At 39.0% G+C, this 13,145-nt stretch overlaps 2 long non-coding RNA genes across 2 annotated transcripts in view; one reads left to right on the forward strand and one right to left on the reverse strand.

Moving 5' to 3' along the window:
* The window catches only part of LOC128093192 (uncharacterized), a 154,865-nt gene that overhangs the window by 1,397 nt on the left and 140,323 nt on the right, over nt 1-13,145 (reverse strand). The gene's annotated exons all lie outside the window — the stretch shown is intronic.
* Nucleotides 2,170-5,110, forward strand: LOC120424965 (uncharacterized). Its single transcript, XR_005606450.2, has 5 exons — nt 2,170-2,502; nt 3,324-3,855; nt 3,924-4,093; nt 4,151-4,593; nt 4,651-5,110. It is a non-coding gene; the product is annotated as an uncharacterized LOC120424965 (long non-coding RNA).

Below are 13,145 nucleotides of genomic sequence, written 5' to 3' on the forward strand. Positions count from 1 at the left end.
CTAATTTAACCCTGGTACCTGGCTGGTGGAACTTTGATTAGTTTTCCACACTTTTTCTCGATAGACATTTTTAACACTACTCACCCATTGGTAGAAGGGCCATTTTCATCACCCCCCACAAAACTCATCCAAATCGCGCATCCATCTGTTCTTTTTCCCCCGGGGGTTATCTAACTTGTTAGTTCATAGGCGTTCGTTCGTATTGTTTGGTATTTCAATAGTAATGTGTTGTATTTATATTCAGCGAAATACGCAACATTAAAGCAACACAAAAAAAAATATAAAAAAAACTTCACATTACAAATTTGCATCGGTAGATATAATATGGTTACTCGTAAAAAATAATTAATTATTAAACCCCAATAAAACATACATTTAATCAAACAGCGTGGGAAACCAGCCACACGTGGTTTCAAGGTAAAGAAAATCAGCACGTGTGAAAAGCAATTTGGGGTCACGAGAAAAAGGCGTCCTCGAAGAAAGTGTTTCGGTTTTGGTTCTAGTTTCATTTTCGGCAAAGTTATCGTAGACATTTTATTCGTGCATTGTATCCCAGTCAAAACGGTTACCAGAAGAGGAAAAAAAAACAAGAAGAACAGCAAAATCAGTCATTCTGAAACAACTTTGATCGTTTTATTGAATAACCCACTGCAAAGCAAGTAGAAGTCTCCATAATGCAACAAAAAAAACACATTGAAAATAAATCATGGTGAAAAATAAGTAAACAACTTTTTACGTTGATTTTATCAAAATGATGACATCCTTTGAAACATGTTTAAGAGCAAGTTTTTCACCAATGTGCAACAGGTCGGATCGAGGTGCTCCGATTTGGATGAAACTTTCAGCGTTTGTTTGTTTAAACATAAGAGGGATTTTGTTAATTTGATTTGGTTAACCGCGGTGGATTTTCTTGAAATAATTCGAACTGTCAAAAATCCACCAAAGCATCTACCGGTGGATACACGGAGAATCAGCATTACACTTTTTGCAGTTCGATTTTACACTACCGACTAGTTTCAACCCTCGAACTGAAAAAGGTGTAAAATGCGAACTGCAAAAAGTGTAAAAGTTACACCTTTACCAGTTCAGGGGTCCGAACTGAAAAAGGTGTAACTTTTGGACTTAGAAAATTTTTGAAGATTTTGCGGAATCGTTTCGCTCGCTGTCAAATCGGGACTTAGTGCAATTTGAATTCTGGTGGTCAGAGGAGTTGAAATGGTAAGTTTTGCACAAATTTGGGAACAGTTGCCGGAAAAGGCACCATTCCGGTTCACCCCGACCGGAAAACCAAGAATTACAGGCCAGTGAATGTTTTTGTGGCCGGATTCGGTTGAATTCTTGGTTCTTCGGTCTGGGGGAAGCGAAATACTATCTTCCGGCAGGAACTTGTACAAATCTGTCGGTTGCGGCCGGAATGTGCAAGATTTCGGTTCTCCCTGACCGAAGAACCAAGAAATCAACCGAATCCGGCCACAAAAACATTCACTGGCCTGTAATTCTTGGTTATCCGGTCTGGGGGAACCGAAATCTTGCACTTTCCTGCCGCAACCGACAGATTTGTTTAAGTTCCTGCCGGAAGATAGAATTTCGCTTCCCCCAGACCGATGAACCAGGAAATCAACCGAATCCGGCCACAAAAACATTTGGGACACGCCCTCAAAACGAATTACCAAGAATTGCTGAATGCTGTTCTGGAAGAAGTGCAAATCTATCTTCCGGCGGGATTTTCAAACTTAAAACTAACCTTAAATTATCTCTTTTTTTATTATTAGGTGCTGCACTCCATGGCGCTGGCGAAGGAGAAGACGCGCATCGTGCTGGCCGGTGACCACATGCAAATGTCCCCGGAGCTGTTATCGAACTATGCCATGGAGCGCAAGTTGGACATTTCGCTGCTGGAGCGCCTGTACGATCACTACCCGAACGATTTCCCGTGTAAGATCTTGCTGTGCGAAAACTACCGAGCGCACGAAACGATCATCAAGTTTACGTCGGAGCTGTTCTACGAGCAGAAGCTGATCACGTTCAACAAGCAGCCGAGACACGAAAGGTTGGTTTGAAATGATTATTTTCGTAAGGATTTTTTTTTCTAAACTCAATCTTGCCTCTTCCAAAACTCGTCAGCAGATTCGTCACCAGATGGCACAGCACCTGAGGGCCAGGGCCGACCGTTGATTCCACCGCCGATGAGGAGTCCGGTCCAGCAGCAGCAGCAACAGTAACAACCCAGCCAGCCAGCCCTTCCGAACTACGGCTCATTCCCACCCCACCACCAGCCCCAACATCCACGCCATCAGCTGCACCAGAACCACATTCGCCCGGTGATGGGCGGCGGCGGTCCCATCAGCCCAAGTTCGTCTACCGACTTGATGGCATCGATTACGGCCTGTGCCGCTTCGCAAATGCAAATGCCCCCTCAGCAGCAACAGCAGCAGCAGGTTGTAGCGGCGGTGCACCAACTATAGTGCAAATTTGGAGCTGGTGGCAAGAGAAAGTGCTTAGGTAAGTTTAGCTTCGAGTTGCCGAAAAAGGCAAGATTCCACTTTCCCCAACACTTTAGTGACCGGTTTCGGTTAGATTCTTGGTTCCCCGGTCTGGGGGAAGCGGAATTGTATCTTCCGGAATAATTCTTGGCAATCTGCCGGCCAAAATCGGGGAACGCAAGATTTTGCTTCCCCCAAACAGCAGAACGTAGAATTCTGTATCGGTGCCCCTTTTGCGGCCGATTTTTTTGTGAGATTCTTGGTTCCCCGGTCTGGGGGAACCAGATTTGAACCTTCCGGCACAATTCCTGGCAATGTGTCGGCAAAAATCCGGAATTGCATGATTCCATCCGCTTCCCTAAAACCAGACAACGAAGAATTCCGAAACGGTGGACCATTTGTGGCCGGTTTCCGTGTGAACCGTACAATTCGTTCTTCCGGAATGATTTTGAGAATCTGTCGGCCAAAATCGGGAAATGCATGATTCCGCATCCCCCAACCGGATCATAGAGAATTCTGGGCTGGTTAACACTTTTATGGCCAGTCTCGATTAAATGGTTGATTCTTCGGTCTGAGGTAGGCGGAATTGTACCTTCCGGCAATGATTTTTTGAAATCTGTCTGCCAAGAGCTGGAAATTAAAGATTTCGATTCCCCCAAGCCGGAAACGAAGAACTGCGGGCTGGTAAACACTTTTGTAATCAATTCCGGTTAAATTTTTGGTTCCCCGGTCTGGGGGAAGCGGAATTGTATCTACCGGCAATGATTTTTCGAAGTCGGCCAAGATCGGAAAAGGCAAGAAGACATACAACTAATACAATCCATTATTTTTTTTCACAAGACAACCCGGTTCAGTTTGAGTCCCGGCCGATTTGAGTCCGGCACGAATCAGGTGCGCGTCGGCTGGACCCTCGGGGAAGAAATCGCTCAATTCCAGCGAAGCTGCTCAAGAAAGCGGAAAAAACATCATCAGCAGTACAACTACAGTAACTATAAGTGCTCCGTCTAACCGGATGTCCCCACCCGCAAGCACAAAAAGTCTCGCCGATCCTCGTCGTCGGATCACAATCACAAGCAAGTCGTCCCGCTGGTCCCGTCCCCCCTCTACTCCAGCAGAATCCGGAACAAGCACGAAGCGTCTCTTTCACCGGTGTGAACCAGCAACAAGTCCACCCGTCACCATCTCCCGTCAGCAGCGTTTCTTGATTCCAAACGCGATCGTCCCTCTCGCTGGTCAGCCGCAGCAAGTACGCGGTGAGGTGGCGTCCTCACGCTGGCTGCGGCGGTCTCAGATGCTTTAGAAGGAGTTGACCAGAACCAACAGTGTACAATCCAAACCGGCGAGGACTCCCGAGACGGACAGTTACGGGACGGTAAGTATGTCGTTCTCACTAGTAATTATTTGATTTAACTGATAAAATGTATGTTTCCCGCTTTCCAGGTTGCACCCGCTGCAGCAAGAGCAGCTACCAAAAACCTAAAATTATGGAGAGAGGAGACAAACTTGAAAGCGACGAATACGACGAAGAAGCATTACGGAACTTGCTCGTCCCGTTCGCGCTTCAGACTTGGCTCCGAAAGCCGCAGCTGATCTGGAAGTCGTGCAGCTTGGTAAGTACCCATCAAACATTCTCAACCATCAACCTCTCATCTACATTTTATTCATAGCGCAACCTTCCCGGAACCGTGTACGGAAGTGACAACTCCTGCATAGATGGAGGCCCTGGCACAAGAGGTGGCCTTAAGTCTGGAGAGCGCGCTCAACCAATATCGACCAGTAGCGTCTCTCCTCTTCATGAATGGTGCTGAAGTGCTGTCGCAATCTCTTGCGCACCCACAACCCTCACATTCCCCTCCTTCCCCTGGTCGACTCCTGGACGTTCTGCTCAACTCCAGTTCCAGAGAATGATGCTTCCAAACGCGACCCGGATCGAACGTCCCCGGCAGTTAAAGGACACCTAACCACAATGGAACGAAGCCAAGAAATAGTCCGCACTCGCACTGTGGAGATCGACAGTGGCAGTGAGACCATTCGCAACCATTACGTGAAGAGCGTGACCGAACCAAACCGAAAGTTGGTTGTCCTGCAGGCCGTTAGTCGTGCCTGCTAGGTATGTTCCCATCAAGCAAATTTAGAAATCAATCTTTCAACTTTATTTTATTCACAGCGCAGCAGCCACTCCGTTAGACGTTTTCTGTCATGCTCCAGTTCACGCTAGCATTCCGGGTCGAGTGCCCCCCAACCCCGATCTACTCGGACAATCCGCAGGCCCCGAACCGGGAAAAATGTCCGACTGAGCGATTTGAAGTTAAAGGGCAGTCGGGTGCGTAGCCTCATAGCATAGCTATCCCAAGCGCCGAAAGAAAACAAGGTCCTTGCACGAAATCCGCCTGCGGTCCGTGACCAAAGTCACAAAAATGTACAACCTTGACTATTCTGCCGATGTCTACGGACTGAAGAAAAATCGCGCGTTCCACAAGTTTCACGAACCGCGGCGGGAACCTGGACGAGCTGCTGGACATGAAGTGAAGACTGACATTCGCGACGTTCCGAAGGTGGTCGGTTTCACCGTGGGTATCTACAACGACAACTATACCATAAAACAGTCCGCTGCCGAAGAGCATGTACAACGAGAAAAGACTATTACAGTATTGTGAAATCAGTTGTTTTTCTTTAATATATTGTATTCATAGAATTTTAATAAATAAATACATTGTTCAATCTATTTAAATTGAAATTTAATTTCTCCAAAGTATTCCAAAGAAAATCCTAAAACGCCCAAATGTAGGCAATATGCAATTTTCACCCGGTGAAACATTTCAATTTCGATTTTACACGAAATCCAGTTCGACCCCTGTTACACGAAAGTATGTAATCGTACCTGAACTGAATTTCGTGTAATCGAACTCGATTTCGTGTAATGCCGATCCTCCGTGTACTTTTCTACCACAGATTTTTGTGCGATCAATGTGGTAGATGCTTTGGTGGATTTTTGACAGTTCGAATTATTTCAAGAAAATCCACCGCGGTTAACCAAATCAAATTAACAAAAGCCCTGAGATGAACTCATGCCAAATATGAGCCCTCTACGACAAAGGGAAGTAGGTAAAACGGGCTTTGAAGTTTTAGGTCCATATAACATGAAAAATCTTCAAAATGGTCGCTTTTCCGTAAAACTTCATCAATTGTGACTCTCCTAGATGCATTCGAAAGGTCTTCTAACATTCCAAAGCACAAGGCTCCAAAAAAGTTGGAACGGTAATTTGAACTCGCTGGTTTTCGGACATAACTCAACCAATCAAGATGAGCAGTTCTCTAGGATTTCGGTCATTCGATTTTTTTTGTATTTTTTAATCCGACTGAAACTTTTTTGGTGCCTTCGGTATGCCCAAAGAAGCCATTTTGCATCATTAGTTTGTCCATATAATTTTCCATACAAATTTGGCAGCTGTCCATACAAAAATGATGTATGAAAATTCAAAAATCTGTATCTTTTGAAGGAATTTTTTGATCGATTTGGTGTCTTCGGCAAAGTTGTAGGTATGGATACGGACTACACTAGAAAAAAATAATACACGGTAAAAAAAATTTGGTGATTTTTTTATTTAACTTTTTATCACTAAAACTTGATTTACAAAAAAACACTATTTTTAATTTTTTTTATTTTTTGATATGTTTTAGAGGACATAAAATGCCAACTTTTCAGAAATTTCCAGGTTGTGCAAAAAATCATTGACCGAGTTATGAATTTTTTAATCAATACTGATTTTTTCAAAAAATCGAAATTTTGGTCGTAAAAATTTTTCAACTCCATTTTTCGATGTAAAATTAAATTTGCAATCAAAAAGTACTTTAGTGAAATTTTGATAAAGTGCACCGTTTTCAAGTTATAGCCATATTTAAGTGACTTTTTTGAAAATAGTCGCAGTTTTTCATTTTTTTAAATTAGTGCACATGTTTGCCCAGTTTTGAAAAAAATATTTTTGAAAAGCTGAGAAAATTCTCTATATTTTGCTTATTCGGACTTTGTTGATACGACCTTTAGTTGCTGAGATATTGCAATGCAAAGGTTTAAAAACAGGAAAATTGATGATTTCTAAGTCTCACCCAAACAACCCACCATTTTCTATCGTCAATATCTTAGCAACTAATGGTCCGATTTTCAATGTTAATATATGAAACATTTGTGAAATTTTCCGATCTTTTCGAAAAAAATATTTTCAAAATTTTCAAATCAAGACTAACATTTCAAAAAGGCCAAACATTCAATATTACGCCCTTTTAAAATGTTAGTCTAGATTTTAAAATTTTAAAAATATTTTTTTCGAAAAGATCGGAAAATTTCACAATTGTTTCATATATTAACATTGAAAATCGGACCATTAGTTGCTGAGATATTGACGATAGAAAATGGTGGGTTGTTTGGGTGAAACTTAGAAAACATCAATTTTCCTGTTTTTAAACCTTTGCATTGCAATATCTCAGCAACTAAAGGTCGTATCAACAAAGTCCGAATAAGCAAAATATAGAGAATTTTCTCAGCTTTTCAAAAATATTTTTTTCAAAACTGGGCAAACATGTGCACTAATTTAAAAAAATAAAAAACTGCGACTATTTTCAAAAAAGTCACTTAAATATGGCTATAACTTGAAAACGGTGCACTTTATCAAAATTTCACTAAAGTACTTTTTGATTGCAAATTTGATTTTACATCGAAAAATGAAGTTGAAAAATTTTACGACCAAAATTTCGATTTTTTGAAAAAATCAGTATTGATTAAAAAATTCATAACTCGGTCAATGATTTTTTGCACAACCTGGAAATTTCTGAAAAGTTGGCATTTTATGTCCTCTAAAACATATCAAAAAATAAAAAAAATTAAAAATAGTGTTTTTTTGTAAATCAAGTTTTAGTGATAAAAAGTTAAATAAAAAAATCACCAAATTTTTTTTACCTTGTATTATTTTTTTCCAGTGTAGTCCGTATCCATACCTACAACTTTGCCGAAGACACCAAATCGATCAAAAAATTCCTTCAAAAGATACAGATTTTTGAATTTTCATACATCATTTTTGTATGGACAGCTGCCAAATTTGTATGGAAAATTATATGGACAAACTAATGATGCAAAATGGCTTCTTTGGGCATACCGAAGGCACCAAAAAAGTTTCAGTCGGATTAAAAAATACAAAAATTAAAATTGAAGAAAAAAGACCGATTTCGTAGAGAATTGCTCAGATGATTCTTTTTTCCAGTGATTTGTTAGAATGTCTAGATGATCCTAGAACTTTGCAGAACTTAATTTGATCAAATCTGTAATTTTTGCGATCAAAAACATCGTTCCAACTTTTTTTTCGCGTGTAAAAAAAACCGTCAAAAATTCCGCCAACACCCATACTCCTGTAGGTCAAAAGTTGGGGAATTGCATGGACTATAAGCGTACGGTATTGACTTTTTGACCAATCGCAGTATTTGTCATAATTTTTAGATTTTTCTATAACTAACATTTTACAACGTTAGTTTTAGCTCTGTAGGCTTCCATAGCGACACTTTTTGGTCTCAATTTTGTCATATTCGGAATCTTTGGAAAATATCACGTTAGTTAGAAGTATTGGAGTAGTAAATTTGATTGGAAAAATTTCATTTAGAATGAATTAAAATAATTCGAATAAATCGGAGCACCTCGATACGACCTCTAGAACAAACCGAGCAAAATCTACAAATACTGCCTCTTAAAATGATAAGGGGAAGCGCATTCTTCATTAAAATGCTGAACGATTTTCTATTTTTCATCATTCTAAATTTCAACTTGTGTAGAGTGATATTGAAACATTATGACTGTGCAAGTTCTTTGGATTTTTTTTTTATTGGATGAAACATTGTGTGTTTTCTATTACCAAAGAAGTAATTTTGCTTCGTTGGTTTGTCTGTACAATTTGACAGCTGTTCATATAAAAAATAATAATAATTTAATAATATGATTAAAATATTCAAAAAATCAAATTATGAAAGGTCTAATAATTTGTTTTTTTTTGCTTTTTGGGTGATTTAAATACTATACCTCTGACTCATAATGGTCTCAAAAACACTCAAAAAAAAAACATAAAAACTTTAGATGATGAGAACGTAGTTTCCGATTAATTTGGTACCTATTTTTAATTCCACTTTTCAATGCTTATTAATTTCTCGTCACTCCATACCCTTAATGACTTGATGTGAACACGGGCGTTTGTGCGAAGTTTCTTTACACCCACTGCTTGTAGCATTAAAATCTGCTTAAATAAAAAAAATCATGACCAAACTTAACAACCTTTATTTTTTTTAAGAAAAGATTTAAAAAAATCTATCAGCGATTCCACGTCAAGCAGGAAGTATTCAAATCAAAAGTGCTCCGGTTTGTCACAAATCTGGCATGGGCGTTCTTTGACCAAAATAATAAGACCTTTTTGAAAAAAGGTGATCCAATAAATCACCAGATTTTTTTCCCTTCAAAAGCCCAACTAATAAACTTTCTGTTGAATTGTGGCGCTATCAAATTAATTCAGTCATTCTGGAGACATGATTCGAAAAAAAATGGTTTTTGCTAAAATTGACGAAAAAACGTAATCTTTGGACCACCCTTTTTCGGATAGGATTACCCTAATCGTTAAACAAAAAAATATGGGTCTTATTATTTTGGCCAAAGAACTCCCATGCCAAATTTGTGGAATCGCTGTATAATTGCCTCCGACATGTCTTCCGAAATAAAAACACAAGAAAAACGAGATGTTTTTCGCTAATTTATTGTTGAATTTTTAAGTGTAAATATCTTAGCAAATATTGAACGACCAAGTGACTTTATGAAAATTTAACTAAATTTTTAACAATTTTTCAGTAAGCTTGAACCAATTCCTGGATTCCACCCCATCTAACGAATGTACATATATGCCTTCTTGTAGTCATACTGCCATTGCGGACCACCAACGAAGTTGAATGCACTTTAAAATGGGAAACGAATTTAGAGAGGTTTTTTTTTTCACTTGTACCGCTCTCAATCAATCATGAGTAGTACAAGTCAATATGTTTTTTTGCTCGTTAATTTGCAGATTGAAACGTTTCGATCGACCTCAATTTAGGACTAGCTTTCCGACTCGCAAGTTCATGGTCAATCGGGCCGTATTCAAAAGTTTCGGAGGTGCCGAATCACGCTCCCTCTTCGAATTGCTTTGCCAAGTTTTGATTTATTTGACTAAGCCAATCCTTTCAACGGAACCAACAATCTCCGCAACTCGTTGAGGCTGTCACACTCTGCTCTACAAGAATCTCATTTCCGATCGTCAGCAAAAACAGAGAACCGCTCGTTCCCCTGAGTCACCCGCAAAACAAGCCCCGCCAGGTGATCTTGAAAGTGAATCACGTTCCGTTTCTTTCCCATTGATTGGCGGTCTCGCGATCGCGTGGCTTGTTTACTTCCTCTGCTGGTGCTGCGCTCAAAGAGAAGAAGCCACGTTCACGTCGAGCATGATCATCGTCGTCATCATCATAATTGGTATAGGTACCAGAGCGGAGGGAAGGTTCGCAACTAGGCAAAGATTATCTGTACTGTATTCTCAGAAAAGATCGACAGTACGTGCTAGAGTTGTGACCAATGTTTGAAATTGATGTTTATTTTGAGAACATGTTAAAAATAATTTATCAAGTAAAAAATATATTCTTAGCCTAAGAATTTCCATATGGCACATTTTTGAAAAGTCCTTTCAAATGCAATAAAGAAAATCAGATCTCGACAAGTTTTAGGAGAATGCGAGTAATTTTATGATTAAGAATGTTTTTCGGCCTTCAAACTTTAATACTCATTAAGAGGTACTTTTTTTCCAGATCACGATTCCGAGACGGAGGGGCGGTATGACCCCTTCCATTTTTGAACTTTCTGAAAAGTGTTTTGTTTTCTTTAATTTGCAGCCTGAAAAGGTGATGGTTTGGAAATTTGGTGTCAAAGGAACTTTTATGTAAAATCGAACGCTCGATTTTATGGCGTACTCAGAATTCCAAAAAATGTATTTTCCATCGAAAAAAATATGACATTTTCGAATCGACTAGAAGCATGGAGCACAGGGACAAAAGTTACCTCTTAGAACAAAAATGTACGCAAATTGTAAGTGGGTATGGGCAACTGCTGTGTGAGTTGGCGGGGAATTGCCTCTTTCTCGATGTTCCCTTCAATATTGACATCCGGAGATTCGATTGCAGGCCTTACTGTATTTTGAAAACTTAAAGTTTGATATTTTCTGTATTCATATTAGAGCAATTCCAGCTCAAATCAGGAATTTTTCTGGTACTTTTGTAACCGACCCACTCCGATTTCAATGAAACTTTGTAGACATGTTATCCTGGGCCTATATAAGCCATTTTTGTGTATATGGAGCCAACAGTACTCGAAAATAACATTTGAGAAGGGCGTAAGGTATTCAAATATTTTTGTATTTTGTAATTTAAAAATTACTGTATCTTGAAGCCGTTGCGTCGTATCAAAAAGTGGTCAAAAACAAACTTGTAGGAAATTGGACGGGCATTCTGAAAAAAATACACTGAAACAAAGATACACGCCACATCTATGAGATTTTATGATTTTTAAGTCTAAAACTTAAATTTAAAGGTGATGCCACGGTTTTTTTCGTTCAAATTTGTTGAAGAAATAGCCTAAAATGTTACCAAAAGACTGACGAAAAATGCAGGATAAGTCTCTCCTAAATATTGTCAAACGATCGGGCGTCGAAAATCGATCGTCCATGATTTTTTGCAGATTTTTCGAATGAATATTTCTCGAGAAATGATTTGGGAACGAAGTTTGATTTGGCGTCGGAGCCAAAAGCAAACCCTATAGCTTTCTTTAGTAAGAAAGGCAAAAAATACAAAAATCATTTACTAAAACTGTTTTTTTGAAAAGTGGTCTAAATGTCATTTTTTTTTTAACCAGCAGTGGGGATCGATTCTCCAGACAATTTTACATAAAAGTCTCCATATTGAACATTGTCCTCTGTCCAATCCTTGGGAAGATACAGCGGTTTTAAAAATTAAAATGTTGAAAAAACGGGTTTTTTGTGGTTTTTGGCAATTTCTATATGACAGATTTGGGTTTTCAGTCTCGTAAATATTTTTACCGGAAAGCTCGTCCAATTTCCCATAAGTTTGCCTTTGACAGCATTTCAATTGGATGTAAGGGCTTACAGATATAAGCTTAATTTCATTACTGATAACTGAAAATAGAATATTTTTTTCAGTGTGGTAGAAACCAGGACAGTAAATTTGCTTACGTAAATATAAAAACAATATAAATCAAAAAGCTGTCAAAGGTTCCGGATTTGAAAAATATTTTGGAAGACCATTTTTGAGATGTTTTGACAAAATGAAGAATTTCATGAAGTTTGATACCCATATTGCCTATATTTGAACGGATTGGATACGAGTGTATATCAAAATACCAAAAGTACGTCGTTTATCGACCACCCAGTTTCTATGGATGACCCCCAAAAATGTTCATATTTTCACCAAACATTCTCCATGATGTGTACAACAATTGATTGAAAGGGTTTTACGATATTTTAAATACAAAAATTATAAAAAATCAAACAGTGAAAAAATAACCCTGTGTGGCAAAGTTAATCTCCCCTTAACGATTGAGTGCATCACCGGGGACTTTTTTTACTAAAATTCAAATTTCTCGAAAATGGTTAAAGTTTTCGCAAAACTAATCCCGACCGGTTCTAGAGGACATTTCAGAGTATGTTTTGTGTAAATATGAGCTTTGTTGATAATCTCTAGCTCATAGAAATATGTAATATATATAAAGTCAAAAAAATATAATAATGAATTATAATTCAAATTATATACCAAATAAAACATGCAGTTATTGACGATGGTTAATGATCAATCACCTAAAGTTCGTACACTATTTTTTCGGAATCCGACGGAACTAGTTTCGGAGAGGACAAGTGGCCAACCGGTCATGAAAGCTATGAAAACATAAAAAATAAATTGTTTGCTCTACAGCGTTGCCTTGTCGTTCTCGATTGCGAGATTTCTACTCGAAACTAGGTATCCGAAGGCTTGATTATTGAGGCAATGCAAAACTCTTTTTATACCTAAGCTTTCATCCACCCCGGGATTCGAACTAACGACCTTTGTGAGTCCAACTGTCTAACCACCAAGGACTCCTACACCTGGGCTGAGCTAGCTACCTAACCTCTAGGTTAGACTGGGGCCATCATTTACTTCCCCGTCCGACGGAAGGCGTGATCAGACAAATCTCGTCTCGAAATGCCACCGGGACTGTCTGGGATCGAACCCAGGCCGACTGGTAAGAGGCAACCACGCTTACGCATACACCATGGATCTAGGCTGAAGAAATAATCTGTCAAAATTCCACACCATTTGATATGGCGTCATCAAGTGGTCATGAAAGTGGTCAAAAATTATTCCTTAGAAAATTTCAGGCCATTTGATATTAAACATGATGAGGTTCAAACAAATCCGCAAAATGACCGCATCCGGGTTCGGAATCCGACGGAACCGGTTCCGGAGTGGACAAGTGGCCACTTGGTCATGAAAGTGATCAACATAGACTCTTCACAAAATTTAAGATCAATCGTCATAAAAAAATTTTAAAAGTTAATTTGAAATTTC

This window comes from Culex pipiens, chromosome 2, assembly GCF_016801865.2.
Source record: "Culex pipiens pallens isolate TS chromosome 2, TS_CPP_V2, whole genome shotgun sequence".
NCBI classification, from domain to species: Eukaryota; Metazoa; Arthropoda; class Insecta; order Diptera; family Culicidae; genus Culex; species Culex pipiens.